Genomic DNA, 18,344 nt, shown 5'->3' with positions numbered 1-18,344 from the left:
TTAAAGTGTCCATAGTTTATTGAGTGTCAAACTGGCATTTTACGAGGTATTCCTTTTTGAACATTAAACAATTGTAATGTGCAGTTTGCTGCTCTCACATGTGACCTTTCCTGGGCTTAACTTAAACTTAAAGGTCCACATGTCTCCTTTAGCAACTAGAACAACTAAACATTCCTTATGAGGGGTGAGATAGGGAAATAGATTACCAACATGAACAGACATTTAATGAATACCCTGGGTTAAATCTAAATCTAGTCAAACACATAAAGGACAGAACAACGTTTAAGCCACTTGTTGCTACAAAAGCCTCTAAAACAATCTTGGTGTCTTAACAATGATCCTAACTTCGACAGCCTGTCGGCCATCTAATCACTAAATCAGCCTTTTTCCACTTGAGGAACATTGCCAGACTAAGAGATTTTATGTCACGGCACAACTTGAAAAAACTGCAGCAGAATTGATTACTGCAACGGACTCCTAGGCCTCCCCAAAAAGACTAAATAACTTCAAGTCATATACAAAACGTGGCTGAGAGTTCTCACGAAAATCAAAGAGATCTGATCATATCACCCATACTCTAGCCCCTGCACTTCCTGTACCTTTTTGCTATGCACTTCATCTCTGGAACCAACTTCCAGAGGATATAAGAAATGCTCCAACTACCTGTTTTTTACCTTTTGTATGATCTTTTGTGTTGCTTTTTATATAGTAATTTATGTTTCTATTTCTTTTATGTTTTATTTATATGTAAATATGTATTTTATTATCTTCCTTTTACACGCTTATTTGCCTTTCAAGCTTTTATTTATTTCAAATGTTGTTCTCTGATGGTGTAAAGTACATTGAGTTGCTTTGGGTATGAAATGTGCTATACAAATAAAGTTGCCTTGCCTTGCTTTGCCTTGTTGTGCAAAACACAATTAATATTGCAATGCAAAACATTTCCCTCTCAAAACATTGGAAAGCAAAATTATTATTATAGGGACCACAAAAGCATGGCACTAAATAAAGTTAAGATAACATTGAGACAGTGTTAATATCACTAGGCCTTCACAGACTACAATCCCGCGCCACAGAGCTGTGAGAGCAACATCCCTCTGCTCAACAATCTGAACCGTTTCTTTGCTCGCTTTGAAGCACAAAACAGCACTTGCCCACAGAAGACCCCTCCCCCTCCACACGAGCAGCCCCTGTGCCTCTCTGCCGACAGCGTGAAGAGGACACTTGCTGCTATCAACACCCGTAAGGCAACAGGCCCAGACAACGTCCCATGTCGTGCGCTGAAGGACTGCGCAGAGGAGCTTAAGGATGTCTTCACAGACATCTTTAACACTTCCCTGAAGCAAGCCATCGTCCCATCATGTTTCAAAGCTGCCACCATAATACCTGTGCCGAAGAAAACTGCTCCATCCTGCTTCAATGACTACCACCCTGTGGCACTGACACCCATCATCATGAAGTGCTTTGAGCGGCTTGTCATGTCACACATCAAATCCATTCCCCCCCCCACCCTGGACCCCTTCCAGTTTGCATACTGAGCCAAACGGTCCACAGAGGATGCAATCTGCTCTGCCCTCCACCCAGCCCTCACCCACCTGGAAATAAGAGACTCATATGTGAGATTGCTGTTTATAGACTTCAGTTCTGCATTCAACACCATAATACCACAACAACTCATCTGCAAACTTGACAAACTGGGACTCAGTACCTACCTCTGCAACTGGCTACTGGACTTCCTCTGTCAGAGGCCTCAAGTAGTACGTGTTGGCAACAATATCTCAAGCAGCATCACACTGAGCATGGGGGCCCCCCAAGGCTGTGTGCTCAGTCCGCTGCTCTTCACCCTGCTGACGCATGACTGCACTGCAACCTACAGCAACAATCACATAGTGAAATTTGCTGACGACACAACTCTGGTGGGTCTCATCACCAAGGGCGACGAGACTCAATACAGGTTGGAGGTCGACCTTCTGACCACGTGGTGCAGAGACAACAACCTCCTGCTGAACGTCAGCAAGACCAAGGAGATTGTTGTTGACTTCCGGAGAGGTCACACCCAACACCTGCCACTGACCATCGACGGTGCTGTGGTGGAGAGAGTGAGCAGCACCAAATTCCTGGGGGTGCACATCAGTGAAGACCTCTCCTAGACCACCAACACTGCATCACTGGCTTTCGGAAAGCTCAGCGCCGCCTCTACTTCCTGCGGAAACTCAGGCGAGCAAGTGCTCCACCAGCCATCATGACCACATTCTACCGAGGCACCATTGAGAGCATCCTCTCCAGCTGTATCGCTGTGTGTGGGAAGCTGCACTGAATACAACAGGAAAGCCCTGCAGCACATAGTGAACACAGCTGGAAGGATTATTGGTGCTTCACTCCCCCTCCCTGAAGGACATTTACACCACCCACCTCACCCATAGGCACCACAATTGTGAGTAATGCAAGTCACCCCGCTCACAATTTGTTTGATCTACTGCCCTCTGGGAAGAGGTACAGAAGCCTCGCCTCCTGCACCACCAGACTCACCAACAGCTTCATACACCAGGCTGTTGGGATGCTGAACTCTCTCCCCCCCCCCCTCCCCTCAGCTACATAACATCCTGGACTTTGGACCCACAATGGCTGCCTTGCACTACTCCACTTGTACACTTGCACACTTTGCAACTTGTTGTTGTTGTCCTGTTGTCCTGAAAACACAACACTTCTGCTGCTCTTACATAGCTTGCACCACCATGCCACTTGCTTACTTAGGTCAAACAGAACTACCTCAGCCATTTATTGGCCTGACTTTTGCACTATTATATTGACTGTCTATGCACAATTTCAACCCAATTTTGCTGCTCTTATTTCTTCATTGTATGTGCCTTCTTATTTACTCATTTATTGTTTACTTGAATGTTATGTTTGTCTGTGGACTTAATTGGTAAAATATGTCTTGTCTTCACCGTGGGATAGTGAGAAACGTAATTTCGATCTCTTTGTATGTCTGGGCATGTGAAGAAATTGACAATAAAGCAGACTTGATCACTGTAGGCTAATTTTTACTGTAAGTCATTGAATTTGAGTAAAATTGTTCTTTGCTCTGATCTACTTTCATGGTCTGCAACACCTACTTCTGCCAAAGGGTGGCAGTATCTTCATAACCATAATATTCATTCCTGAACCACTGCCATTAATGCCTGAAAGAACATGCCAACTTTTTGGGAAATTAGTTTGTCATCTACCTGGCCTGCTCACTACTTATATGTGGGTATAAGTATAGTATAAGTATATATACTCTTTTGATCCCGTGAGGGAAATTTGGTCTCTGCATTTATCCCAATCCGTGAATTAGTGAAACACACACAGCACACAGTGTACACACAGCGAGGTGAAGCACACACTAATCCCGGCGCAGTGAGCTGCCTGCATCAACAGCGGCGCTCGGGGAGCAGTGAGGGGTTAGGTGCCTTGCTCAAGGGCACTTCAGCTGGTCGGGGTCGAACCGGCAACCCTCCGGTTACAGTTATAGGTCCGAAGTGCTAACCAGTGTGTGTGTGTGTGTGTGTGTGTGTGTGTGTGTGTGTGTGTGTGTGTGTGTGTGTGTGTGTGTGTGTGTGTGTGTGTGTGTGTGTGTGTGTGTGTGTGTCAGTCAAACTATAGACTACAGAGAACCAAATCATTGAAATAACAGGCTGTCGGATCAATAGAATGTCTGACCAATAAGCATTTGTAGAAATATTAAGTGGTCGAAATAGCAAAGTATCGGAACAATGACATGGTGGCATCCTAAAAGGGATCATTAGCTGTTTAGTAGTGAGTATTCTGGAACAAGGCGTCCGAAGGAGAAAATGTAGACAGGAGATCTCTGAAGACTGTTGATCTGTATTCACCGTGGCGTATTGCAGTGATAGTACAGCCCAAACAATGTCCAGACCAACCGTCAAACAATAGGGCGAAGGTGAGATGTCATCAGCTGGCCCCCCGATGAGATCTGACCTATGGATGGCTGTGCCCTATTTTTTATACACCCCTTCTCGCGCCCCAAAACACCTGTTAGCCAATCAGTGTTGAGCAAGGTCAATTATATCAGTGGAAACCATCTTCCCATCATACATAAAAAATATATGCAAAACTGTGTAATGCATAAAAATATATATGCAAAACAGTGTCGCCTCTACCATTCTCTATAGTTTAGTGTAAAAGGGTTTTCTTATTTTGTTTACTTCATAGCAGACAGTATCCACCTGGTACTTGCTCTGTCCTTGCGTCCTTGCTCTGTCTTCACCAGTTGATACCATCACCTCTCCCTTGACCATCTAATGAAAGGATGTCTGCTGGTGTTTACAGTACTTTCCCGCACCCCACCCCCGGGGCTGGTCTGATCTGCTCAAGATATGTAGCCTATTCACCTTGAGACGCTTGAGACGCAATGAGTATCTTGGAAACCATACACATACTGTAGGCCTATGATCCTAAACCTAGTTTTCACATAGGCTTATGGTAAAATGTGATTGGAGCATGTTTACACACACACACACACACACACACACACACACACACACACAGATGTCATCAGACCCAAATAGCTGTGAGCTGATGATGGGGTCTCATAAGATGTGATCCTCTTAAAAGACAAAGGGGTAAAGAACTCAAAGGAAACTCAAAGGAAGAGATAGAGGTTGAAAAGAAATCAACAGAAGCCCAGTAAGGAAACAATGTGGAGTGAAAGGTAGAAGGAGCAGTGACAGTTGACAGTTATGGAATGTTAACCTAATTTTATTCAACCATCGAAACAAGAGATTAAATAGGCTAAACTACAGAAAAGGATTAGGATTGCATCATAATAACAGTTGTGTATTTCAATGAAACACTCATTCACACAGATCTGGTAAATTACAAGGGGAGAGTGGTGCTGAGATAGTGGCCACCTGTATCTTGGGAACCATACACATAGCCTTAGGCTACTGTAAAATGTGGATGGAGTTGGAGCTTTTAAGACATTGCAATTCATATCAACACTCTTTTCCTCTTTGATTCCTTGTTGGTGGAATGAGTTAGGGTAGGCCTAGCTCTACATTCTTGTGATAGTTTTGGGATTTTCAAGAAATGTTTAAAGACACTTCATCTTGCCCTTAATTAAATAATGCTTAGATCATGAGTTATAATTTCCATATAGTTTTTGTGATGAAAACTCATTATTTTCATTGCTGATATTTGATATTGTTATCATAATTCATATTATTATGCTTATGTAGGCTTTTCGACTTTATTTCAAACTATTATTTTTAAATAGTAATGTAGGCTTTGAAAAAAGTGTGTGTTAAATATTATAAACATGTTTATGTTTCATAATCATATGTTCATAAACATAAACAACGTTTGACAACTCATTGACAAATCTTACATATGTTGAAAAAAGGATTTTGAGAAAGCAGGAGTATCTTATCAGTAAGATAAAATGCTTTGTGAATATAGACCCTGATTTGTAAAAGGTTTGTGTAGACCAAGTCTATTCCAATTGTAGTACAGGTATGTCTTTTTTTCTTGTATTGTTACAGCAGTGATCTTATAGAAGTAAATCGTGGTTACTTTAAACACTGGGCTCTTTATGTTGGAAACAATGAAATCATTTACCTCGTACCTCGCCCGCTTACAGGTATGCTGAATGAAAACGACACAACATAATATCATCAAATAATAGAAGATAAATAGTATATCTAAGCTGAGCAATTCATTCTATTAGATTTACTGTGTCCACTGAGTTCAGTTCACTTCATTTAGATAGATAGATAGATAGATCGATAGATAGATAGATAGATAGATAGATACTTTATTGATCCCCAAGGGGGAATTCAAGGTCTAGCATACAGACATCACACACACATTCACAGCAGAAAAAAATAATTAAAAGTATATAATATAAAAAACACAACTAGGCAATAAGGACAGTAGAAGGTAAAGAATATACTAAAATACAAATTATACTAAATAACACTTAATCTAAAGAGGCGCTTAGTAGTATAGGCCAAGGGCTAGGTGGTACACGCACCCTCAACCCCCACAATACTAAACTAGATTGGTATTTTCTTGTATCTCCTAAAGTTTGTCCTAAAGTTTAAGTAAAATGATGTAACCAGTAAATATACTCATCCCCATCTTTTTAACCCCTTTCCAGATGGCACATCTTGTTGTAGCTAATACATTCCTAGCTAATTCTTCTTATAGCTATAGGCTAGCTAAATCCAAATTGTTACACATAGCCTACCCCATACTCAATATAATTCCAAATATACAAAATCATACACACAATCTCTTTGATATGTATTTATTTATGTATGTATGTATGTATTTATTTATTTATTCATATTATTTGTTTAATGTGTGTGAAGTTTAGTCTAGACGTTCTTTTGTGTTAAAATTGGTGATTCAACTAGATGTACCGCATAGCGGTACAAAATATGACCGTAGCTCATTTGTCTCCATTTCCTACTCCATCCCCTACTCTTGCAACTGTGGTGTATGCAAATGAGTGTGTGCATGTGTGTGTTTGCATTTGTGTACTGTATACAGTAACTATATATAGTTATAGTTATATATTGTGTGTCTGCTGTGTATATATAGTTATTTTGTCATAGACATTGTGTGTGTGTTAAGCATTTCAAACGTGTATGTGGCATATGTGGGTATGTTTGTGTGTGTGTGTCTGTGCATGCCTGTGTGTGTGTGTGTGTGTGTGTGTGTGTGTGTGTGTGTGTGTTCATCAGGTATGTTGGGTGCCTGAGTGCCTGAGCACCTACCCCTTTGCCTACGAATGTCCAAAGTGCCCTTGGGTCATTCCACGTCAATTCCAATTCAACCAGGGCCCATGTAACTATATATAGTTATAGTTATATATATGCTATATATAGTTATTGTCTCATAGACCATTTCAATAAACATTTTATGCATACAATGTGTTTTAAGTGCAATTAATGCAAATAATCTATTAACAGCTATACTAAATGTATACATATGTAATATGTTTCTCATTGGTTTGTAAGTTGTTTTGCAGCCCCCAATCTAAAGTGAGTACTATTTATACTTTACTTTAGCTTTCAGGCCTGAATCAGCAGATGCATTTGTCCAAAGCAATTTAGAAAGGTTTGAGTGTCCTATAACCTACTTGAAAGTATTTCATTTGTGTTACCTAATGATAGTAAAGAGTTAACAAGCCATTTAGTAATACCTTGTAAATGGTTAGTTACACCTTCTTATGAAGCTAATATTATTATTGTCATGATGGTCAAGAATAGCTTTTATTAAAGCCAGTGTGCCAGTGGTGGCACAGTAGTAATGTAGCCTTTCAAGATGGGTTCTTGGGACCTGGCCTGGGATTTGATTCATCAATTTTCTAAATTGCTTTGGACAAATGCATCTGCTGAGCCAGGCCTGAAAGCTAACCCACATGAACTTCAGGCCCAATTCACCAAAACATTCTTTATTTGCCTATTAAAATGATTCATTTTCAAGGAATCTATGCAGTTCTCAAGAATTGCCTGTCTCAACGTTTTACCATAGTTTTGGAATTGTTAGGCTAAACTTTGAGAGCTGTAGCTTATCAATTATTCATTGTCTGTAACAGATGTCCCAAGTTAAGGCCAACGCACACCAGCGCTGACATGAGCGTGGCGCCCAACATGATAAAATTATTTGGTTATTTGGTTATTTGTTATTATTTGGTAATTATTAAAATTATTTGTTTATTTGGTGCTTGTCAGTTAAAAGCGTCGGCGTACTCATGTCGGTGCTGATGTGCACTGGCCTTAATTGAGAAACAAAGTTAATTCAATAACTTGCCAATGAATGATGTAATTAACAAATATTTCCAAACCACCCCCCCCCCCCCCACACACACACACACATACTTTGTCCCCTATCCTTATGTGTGCTGCTGCCTTCTTTGGTAGGTGACTGAAGCCTGGGGATTGGTGGCCAAAAATCCTTTTTATATTTTTGCTTTGGGGTTCATGGCTGCTGTGGCATCCAGAACGTCCGTTGCCATTTCTGGCGCCTCTGGTGGCCCTGTGACGTGCTCGGCAACTGCTGCTGCAGGCTCTGCTTCCTCTGGAACAACTTCCTCCTCATTTGGAACTATTTCCTCTTCCTCTGCGACATCATCTCCATCGGCAACATCTTCTTTTACTACAGCATTTGCTTCTCCTGCAGCATCAGCTTCCTCTGCAGCATCTGCTGCTGTTGTTTTCATGCCAAGTGCCTTGTGGGTAGGATGTGCTTTGGCCATGGGTTTTCTTCTCTTTTACTTTCAATGACAATTTTTCACATTTGGTCTGGATGATCCAGCATGGTCATAGCTGTCCCTCAAAGTTGATCAAAATTGTATTGGAGTTTTTGGCTGGGCTCTGTTTAGGCCTTCAGAAGACATATACCTGTAAGGGTCCTGTCGTGTTTTGTTTTCCCTGTTTAGTGTTTTCCTTCATGTCTGCTCCTCTTGTTTACTTCCTGTGTCCTGTTCCATGTGTTTGTTTGTTTTGCCATGTGTTTCTGTTCCCTGTGCACGTGTCTCCGCCCCTCACCTGATCCACGTTAGTCTGTTAATTATGGTTTCCACCTGTCTTGTTTTACCTTGTTCATTGTCCACCTGTGCCCTGTTACCCCTGTGTATTTAAACCCTCTGTCTCCCCTCAGTCTTCGTCGGTTATTAGTCAATGTGTTTTGTGTTACACAAGGTTTGTTTAGTTGGGAATAAAGATTCTTGTAACTCTTAAGATTGCCTTGCCGTACTTTGCCCTGCGTGTGGGTCAAGCCCTTGCAACCGTGACAATACCACACATACCTTGTCCCCCATCCTTTTTTATGACACTTTTATCAATTTTGTAAATATCTGTCCTTCAATAGTGTGGCTGACACCAGACCAATTCTCTCAGTTGCACTTTGCTGCTGAAGCGCCTGAGCTGTGTTGAGTACATTTCGGAAGACCGCAAAACTGTGAGAAGCACTGTACAGGTTTACATTTAAAGAATGTGGATTTTTGTTTTGTAAAAGTCTTGTTTGTTTGTAAGAACTTTTTAAAATGACCGAAAAATATCTAGAAACATAATGTCTAAAACTCCTATAATGTGTTGCACAGCCAGCTAGCATCGACCAGGCTCTCTTATAGCCTAATATCACTTTGTACCACACGTGGCGTGTATTAGACACAATGCAACCTAATATAGCACCTTTAATGAGACTATCGCCTTTATATTGTTATTGCATTGATTTTACTGTGCATGACCCACAGGATCATCATTATTTATGAAGAAAATGCATTTTTAAATTAAATGTGTGCAGTTGTGGTTATTCATTGGGGGCACAAAGCAGGTGTATGTGACTAGTGCCATCTACTGGCCAGGCACAGTCATGCTCTGTCTCTCCCAGTCATTTCCTGTCAGTCTCTCACTGTCCAAGTAAAAAAAGGAACATTAAATTGTCTTCAATTGTCCTAAATTAGCTAATTGACAGAAAAGAAGGGAATTATGCTTTTCAGACTGCAAAATTTCGTGACCCCTCCCATATTCTCGGCAACTTCCAGTTTAGGAACCACATTAGACAGTCTGGAGAAGATGTACTAAGGCATCACTGCCTGTTTCAGGCTAGCCTGGCGAGCCAGACCCACATTAAAATGTAGGGTCTGGGCACTCACCGTTCGCAGTGCTCAGTCCGAGGGGCGGGATAATCAGTTGTCTTTCAAATTCCCTCTGCACGCAATAGGATATTTGTTTTCAAGTAGCAGGGAATTCAAGCCAAACCGTTGCAACTCTGCCATCAATCATTACAGTATGTTAAGCCCACCAAAACGACTCTATACACGATTTCAATGTCCTGATTAAGTTTCGATTTCTGGAGCTCACAAGCCAACAGAGAGTTGCTAGACTAGCAACTTTACATTAGCAAATTACATTTGCTGCCGCTAGGGGCGCGTCTAGATTTCTAGGCTATGTTTCAGGCGTTAATTTGTCGATATGTATACTCCTTAAAACATGATATCATATCTACAAACAGACCAGACTGTGGTGAAGACACAAGCAAAGAATGGCAAGTTGCCGTTTCCTTCTCATGCATATAGGAAGGCTGAGGGTAAAATGGGAGTATTGCGCAACAATATGGGAGGCGTGATGACCGATTGATGTCTTATTCCGACCTTTGTGTGAAAATTGCGGGTGAAGGACACATTTGTTTTGCCTCACCATTCTGACAGCGGGTTTTACCAACATAGATTTCTCCTGTGACCTGAGAGGTCTGGAAGGCGTGTACAGCCAGAGATTTTTTTAACGAGGAGACACATCACTCAAAAAATCCTCCATAGAAATGCAAGGCGTTAGTTTGTAACACCAATATGGCAGTTGTCTACACATATCCCACCCCTTCCGAGGCAAAACGGCGACATGTGAGTACATTGAGCCATTGAACCGATAAGTGGCCGCAGAGTGGAGGGACTTGCCTAAAAGGACTTGGGTACAGCTGAAGCATGTCTCCATCCCATTTCGTAGTGCAGCAGCAATGCAGTCATACAGGTTTTGTCAACTTTTATTCCACTGATTTTTGGTTGATGACTCCTGGAACATGGGGGCTCATGAACCTGGGTGGGCATGTAGCCCCACTTGGCTTATGAGAAATCACATCCAATATCCTGGGGGGGTGACTCTGTCCAAAACCTTAGACCTACATCACTCACAGGTTGTCGTCTTGTCACAACTCACTGGACACTAATGTAAACAGCAGGCAAAGTCTATCAATAAAGCTCTTGAACTATGTGAACTCAGGTCTTGCCCATGGTGTTTTAATAGTTAATTGACTTTCCCTATAGTTAATCAGTGCCATGGCCTCCACACACTGAAATTCCTTTCCTCAATTTCTCTGTCACTGCTCTTCCATCAAAACTGACATCTTTTTCATGAACATTTCTCTGCCTTTTTTTTTTTTGGGGGGGGGGGGGGTTAGTTCCATAACTATTATTATAATAGGCAGGCTGTGGCAAATGTTTTGTTTGTTTGCTTGTTTGTGAAGTAAAAAATAACTGCTGATATGTGACATAAAATACTTTTTTTTTGTAGCCTATAATGCAGTAGCCTACAAAAATATTGTTCAGTCCAAACAATTCTGGAGGCTACGTACACTAATGTGCAACAGAAAATATTGCATTTATAAGTATAAGTATATATACTCTTTTGATCCCGTGAGGGAAATTTGGTCTCTGCATTTATCCCAATCCATGAATTAGTGAAACACACACATCACACAGTGTACACACAGTGAGGTGAAGCACATACTAATCCCGGCGCAGTGAGCTGCCTGAATCAACAGCGGCGCTCGGGGAGCAGTGAGGGGTTAGGTGCCTTGCTCAAGGGCACTTCAGCTGTGCCTACTGGTCGGGGTTCGAACCGGCAACCCTCCGGTTACAGGTCCGAAGTGTTAACCAGTAGGCCACGGCTGCCCTGAAATTTCCTATAAACTGCAACAATTTCTCCAAAACCCGCAGCTTTGATACTCGGGTAGTTAAGTTGTAAGTTGTAGAATAACTAGATGTACCGCATAGCAGTACAAAATATGACCGCCGCTCAGTCCTGTACATCCGTTCCACGAAAATAAATCACACTAATCAATTTGTCTCCATCTTTTACTCCATCCCCCACTCTTGAAACTTTTGTGTATGCTTGTTTGGCATGCCTGTGTGTGTGTGTATGCTGCACAGAAAGTAGCCTACTGGCGCTGCAAAGGTGAATAGATTGTAGAATAGCCAAAAAAGTTGTAGCATTGTTATAAAACCTTTAAAATCTATAAACAATCACAAGTAGGGCAGTTCATCACAGTTCATCCATTGCAACTGGATTGATGAAAGGTCACTTACACCTGTAGGCTACATTGTATTTGGGAAAAGCAGAAGGTATCAGCATAATGTAATATTTTTATTTATTTATTTATTTATTAATAAACAAAAACATCTCTGTCAGTTCCATGCAGTTTTCAACAGATATCAGAAGCAAAGGTCATTTTTGGATGGATGGATTTTTTGTGAATGTTTCTTCTTCTACATACGATTTTAGTCATCTTTAGTTCATATGATACTTTATTGTCAATGCACAAATTAAGTACCAGTAGTCTGAAACGAAATGCAGTTTTACATCTAACCAGTGGTGCAAATAACTGACATGTCCAAATGAGCCTTCATGAAATGCGTCGCTAGACTGTTCATAAACATTTTAACAGGCCAAGTTGAAGAGCTGTTGTTCGTTATTGTTCGTGCAAATATAGGCTGATTCATGTTCCCTTGCATTGTGTAACTAAGGTCCATGGCTAGTCTGGCTTTCACCAGACCAAGCTCAATCTTTTAAGAAATAAAAAAAAAATCGCCGGCAGATCAGGCTGGGTTCACCCATGGTAGGCGCCCGATATTCTTTAATTTTCCGATTGAGATATCCACGCTCTGGCTATTCTAAATGCAAAAATGCATCAGGGAGTTATGACAAAACCGTAACTGTTAACAAACTAGATCCTTCCCTAAGCTACAGGTATAAAGTAGGCCTATTTACAACATAAATTGTCAATAGGCTATGCTGGCGACACCAATAAAATCTCCTTTGGAAATCAATGGCTTACGCCTTACAGTATCAAGCGGACTTAAGCTGCCACATCGTGGCGAAAAGTTGTAATAAAATTCACGCAGCTCCATGAATCACGAAAAGCGCGAATGAAGTAGCCACTTCTAAATGGGACCCACTACACAGTAGCTTAAGTTGTGTTGCTAAAGCAGCCATAATGAAAGCCATAATGAAGCTATCATTGTTTGGATACTTCACACACACACACGTGCTTTTTAATCTCACAAACTACAACTACCAAGCTGGAATCAAAGCACATCGATTCCCCTCTCACACCCTGGGCTAGTCTAGCAACTCTCCGTTGGCTTGTGAGCTCCAGAAATCGAAACTTAATCAGGCATTGAAATCGTGTATAGAGTCGTTTGGTGGGCTTAACATAATGATTGATGGCAGATTTTCAACGGTTTGGCTTGAATTCCCTGCTACTTGAAAACAAATATCCTATTGCGTCCTATTGCGTGCAGAGGGAATTTGAAAGACAACTGATTATCCCGCCCCTCGGACTGAGCACTGCGAACGAAAATGAAAATAGTCCTATCCTTATTAGACGTTCTCTGCGGTAAACTACAGTCCTTGTAGGAAGCGTCCATTGTTTTTCCAACCCACTTTTATCTTCCAACAAAATTACGTCTCACTGCAACGATGCGCCATCTAGTGGACAAACGACTACGTATCGCCAATAGTGGAAATGCAGCCATGATGATGATGATGAATATTTGGCTTTCCTTTAATCCTACTGAATTTGCAGTGCCGGCCCGAGGCATAAGCAAACTAAGCGGCTGCTTGGGGCCCCAATCGAGTTTCTTTCTTTTTTTTTTACATAATAAATAACGTAAACAAGTGACATCAATGAATGAATAAATGAAACAATTAATAATTCAAAACAAGAAAATTCTGATTTCATGATCAATATGCCTGCCTACCTCTACTGTGTCTGCCAGCCTTTGAGTCACGCCAGATAAACTAGACACCTCGGTGCATAGACAATTCGTGCAGACACTGCATCAAATTCAAAAATCGGAAGAGACGGGGGCAATGTTAAGACAAGTCACAAAAAAGGACGTATCCCTCTGGTGCCGAAAACAGAAAGAAGAAAATAAAAGAGGAGGAGAAAAACGAGCAAGATACAGGTATGTTTGCATGATTATTTACAGTATGTTTTGTGCTTGAGGTAGCTAGCTATCGTAACTCCCCTATTTCCACCCGGTCCCGTATTTCCACCGTCTTCGTGTATGTGTCATAATATCCATTTCTATACAAACCAAGACAGCGGACTCCTATAGAAAACGCTAAACCACGCACAACATAGGTGTATCTAAATTAGCTATGTACCAAAAATGACATTTTACCGCGACTTCGAGGAGCTGTAAACAGTGTTGTAAGGCTGCGTGTGTCACAACCGCTTGGAGCTCAGTGGAATTTTAATTTCACGACGAATTCTCGGTCTAGACTAACCGTTAATGTGCCGTTGAAAACGTGTAAATAGGCGACCATCAGGCCAGCACTATAACTCCGAGCGTGGTAAACAAAATCGGATATTTCAGGCAGTAAATGCTCCCGTTAGGAACCGAACCAGATTTTGTTCAAATCTACACAACTATGGCTACTGAAAAATGTAAGGTTCATTTAGTAAATATTATTTTGAAGTGTTAAAAAACATCGTTGTTTTAGAATTTCTGAACAAAAGTGGTGATAATTGGGGGTGTTACGATAGCTGTCATGATCTAATATAAGCCATCACCAGAGCTAAATCCCCTCCATCAACAGAGAAATGTCTCCCATTAATATATATTTATCTAGGTGTATTTCAGATGTCAAGGGTATTGGGATTGTTTTGGATGTTCAATCAAGCATGTACCCTAGCCATAGGTGGGCTTATGTTGTAAATTAAAGTTAGCTAGCTGACTGAAGTGGACATTAGCACTACAGTAGCTACATGAAAACGTACTGTAGCTGAAGGCAAATTTACCACAGAGGGATTGTTTCTGATTTCGCACCTGAAAGTGTTGATAGTTTATTACTGTTCTATAATATGTGACATAGTGGTAAGTCTGATAGCAGGCTAAGCCCAGGCTCCCAGTCCCAACCCCAACCCACTGACTAGCGCGACTCTGGGCATCGGTAACGTTCCAGCTTCAAAGGCAAAGATGGAACAGCACGTCCGCTCTGCTCTAAGATCTTTGGAGAGAGATGGTAGTGTTTGAGAAAATATACCATGTTGGGTGGGGAGACTTCTGTGATGAAAATAGACTTACATTTGATTAAGATAGTGGCAAGTGATGTAGCGGTGCTACCCTAATATTTAGGCTGCAGTAGATCACCATGTTAAGCGTTCACCATACTGCAATTAAGTATAATTTTGATTATGCCTCATTTGCCAATAGAATATGAATTGTTACATGTGGAATTGCTTGTTGATGAGTCTAAGTAATGATAACAAAATAAACTCATTCTGCTCGATCAACTGTGCACTTATGCAATATTTTCTTTTTTCAGAGACACTGTTGATGTACTTTGGAGCACATCTCTACCACTACCTAACTCTACCTCATCAAGTGTCTGCCTCCATGGCTGATGACACAGAAGGTGAGGTTTTCTTGATGGCAAATGGTTACATAGCCTGTTAATATGACATGACACATTTAACATAGTTTTTGTTTTATTTATTTATTTATTTATTTATGTATGTATGTATGTATGTATTTATTTAATCATTGCAGGTTCGTCCACTGCAGAGTTGCAGATACCTGAAAGCCAGGAACGAAGTAGGAATAAGTATCTATTTTTTGGGACATTTTATTTTTGATTATTAATGTTTGTCTATTTTGGTTTTATTTTGTAGTTGAAGATTGCTCATTTAATGCACATTTGCGGATTTGTTCTGCAAATCTGTTGAAAACAAGTCATTAAACGGATGTTTACAAATGTTGTTGTATTTTGTTATTTGTCAATTCAACTTCAGTAAACCACCCTTAGTGCTTCACTTTGAATATGAATGTTTCAAATAAATCTGTAAATAATAAATCAATAAGTACCCTTAAAAGGTGACAGGGTTGGTGTAAATAACAACTAATACATTGGTTTACCAAGCACATGGGGCCAGAAGTCTAGAGCGGAGCCCCAAAACATTTTTGGCATGTGAGCAAGGATGGATTACTGAATGAGCCTACCGAGTCCTTATGCATCTGTGTCCAGGGGGACAGTAGTTCATAATCAGTCACTGTATTAATACATAACCTCACTGTATTAATTTTACATTATAGCGTGAAGTTGTCAATTATCGCCAAGCACAGGTGACTCCGCATTGTGGGAGGGGGCCCCCAAATCAAATTCTGCTTAGGGCCCCCAAAAGGCTCGGGCCGGCACTGTGAATTTGTAATTATGTATCAGCTGTTCTAATTGTCGATAGATAGTATGTGGGTGCCTGTGTGTGTGTGTGCATGTGTATATGTGTGCACCGCCATCTACAGGCCAATGAGTATACAGTCACTACACATGTACACATAACCTAATTTTTTTAGAACCCCCCATGGATGAAATTCTACGAAACGTGGCATACCCCCAGAGAATGCCAGGTTAATCATACACATAAAATTTGGTGCAGTTCTAAACATCTTAACTGAAGATAGGAGCGATTAAAGCAGAATGATATTGCATTTTATTTTTTTTACCAAAAAATCACAAAATGAGTGATTATGGGCCAGGTTGATGTGGGCCCTTGAGACCAACATACCATAAAAAATTCTTCATCCCTCAGTGCCACGGTTCAGGTAGTTATTTAGGAAAACTGCATTTTTTTGGGTTTCGGGCCCAGGCCTGTGGGGACCAAAAAATTTTTCCAAAAGTCTAGTGGGCTACATACCCACCAAATTTCATATGCCCCGGTGTTTTCGTGTCCCGGTATCGTTGACCAAAATTTCAGGAAGTAGATGACGAAAAAAAAAAAGAAAAACTAATGTGTTACGACTACAACTAATACTAGATGTACCGCGATAGCGGTACAAAATATGACCGCCAGTCCAGTCCTGTACATCCATTCAGCTTAAAAATAAATCATATTAATGAATTTGTCTCCATCTTCTACCCATCCCCACTCTTGAAACTTTTGTGTATGCTTGTTTGGAATGTGTGTTTGCGGGTCGCATTTCAAAGTAGCCTACTGGCGCTGCAAAGGTGAATAGATTTGTAGCACTTGCCAAAAATTTTGTAGCATTGTTATAAAACCTTTAAAATATCTAAACAATCACAAGTAGGGCAGTTCATCACAGTCCATCCATTGCAACTGGACTGATGAAAGGTACACCTGTAGGCTACATTGTATTTGGGGAAAAGCAGAAGGTAGCAGCATAATGTATTTATTTATTTATTATTAAACAAAAATAATCCCTGTCAGTTCCATGTCGCTTTCAACAGCTATCAAGAAGAGAGGTCATGTCATGGATTTTGTGAATATTTCTATACATATGCATAAGTTTAGTCATCTAGTTCATATGATATTCAGCTTTATTGTCAATGCACAAATTAAATACCAGTAGTCTAAAACAAAATGCCGCTTTTACCCAGTGGTGCAAATAACTGATATGTCCAAAAGGGCCTTTCATTAAATGCGCTAGTTAGACTGTTCATACACATTTTAACGGGCCAAGTTGAAGAGCTACTGTCCGCTATTGTTTGTGCAAATAATATGCTGATTCATGTTCCCTTGCATTTTGCAACTATGAGGTCCATGGTTAGTCTGGCTTTCATGGAGACCAAGCTCAATCTTTAAGAAATTGAAAAGGAATCGCCGCAGATCAGGCTGAGTTCACCCAGCCTAGTCCATGGTAGGCTCGATAGAAATATTGTTTAATTTTGCGATTGAGATATCCACGACTGGCTTTCCATTAATGGTTCGGCCTCGGTTCAGAGAGCTATTCTAAATGCAAAATGCATAGAGGGAGTTATGACAAAACCGTGACTGTTAACAAACTATAAGCTATATAAGGTAGGCCCTATGCTAGGCCTATTACACAACATAAATTGTCACTAGGCTATGCTGGCGACCCAAATAAAATCTCCTTTGGGAACCAATGGCTTACAGTATTGTAACAATCTCACCCTCAGACAAGATTCAGCTTTGGCCAGGACGGCCATTTATTGGAACAGGCAGAGTCAAACACAATCAGACATACTAGGACAGGGCAACACAGGGGTAGTCTCAGGCGCACATGTAACACACAATAAGGGTTTACCACACACATCAACACGAGGATAAACACATGAGGTACAACTAAAGAGACTAACACGCTAACAAATACACAAACATGCTAAACGTAACTACAACCATTATAACCGACATTACACATTCTAGCATTCACTGCGCACTGCATTCTGGGAGACACTCATTCAACGCTTAAACATGAACATCCACCGACGCTTACATAACCCCCTCCCCGACCATTGTCGCCCCCGCAATGACAGCTCAGCTCACCGCCATGGGCCAAGGCCGGGTGTCAGTCCCAGTGCTTAGTCCAAGGACCGAAAGCCTCCGCTACACGATAACCCTCCCCGACTGGAAGGGCTCTCGCTGCCTCTGTCACGCCAGTTCTCCCCTGAACAAGCACCAGAACCGCCAGACGGGTCGGTGTAGCTTTGGGCCCCTCGGTTTCCCCGGCAGCTGCGCCACCTCAAACAGCAGCAAACAGTCCCACTGCAAGCCGAACCCCGATACGCTGAAACCCT

Source organism: Alosa alosa, chromosome 24 (genome assembly GCF_017589495.1).
Source record: "Alosa alosa isolate M-15738 ecotype Scorff River chromosome 24, AALO_Geno_1.1, whole genome shotgun sequence".
Lineage (NCBI taxonomy): Eukaryota > Metazoa > Chordata > Actinopteri > Clupeiformes > Clupeidae > Alosa > Alosa alosa.
Note: the sequence above shows the minus strand (reverse complement) of the source record.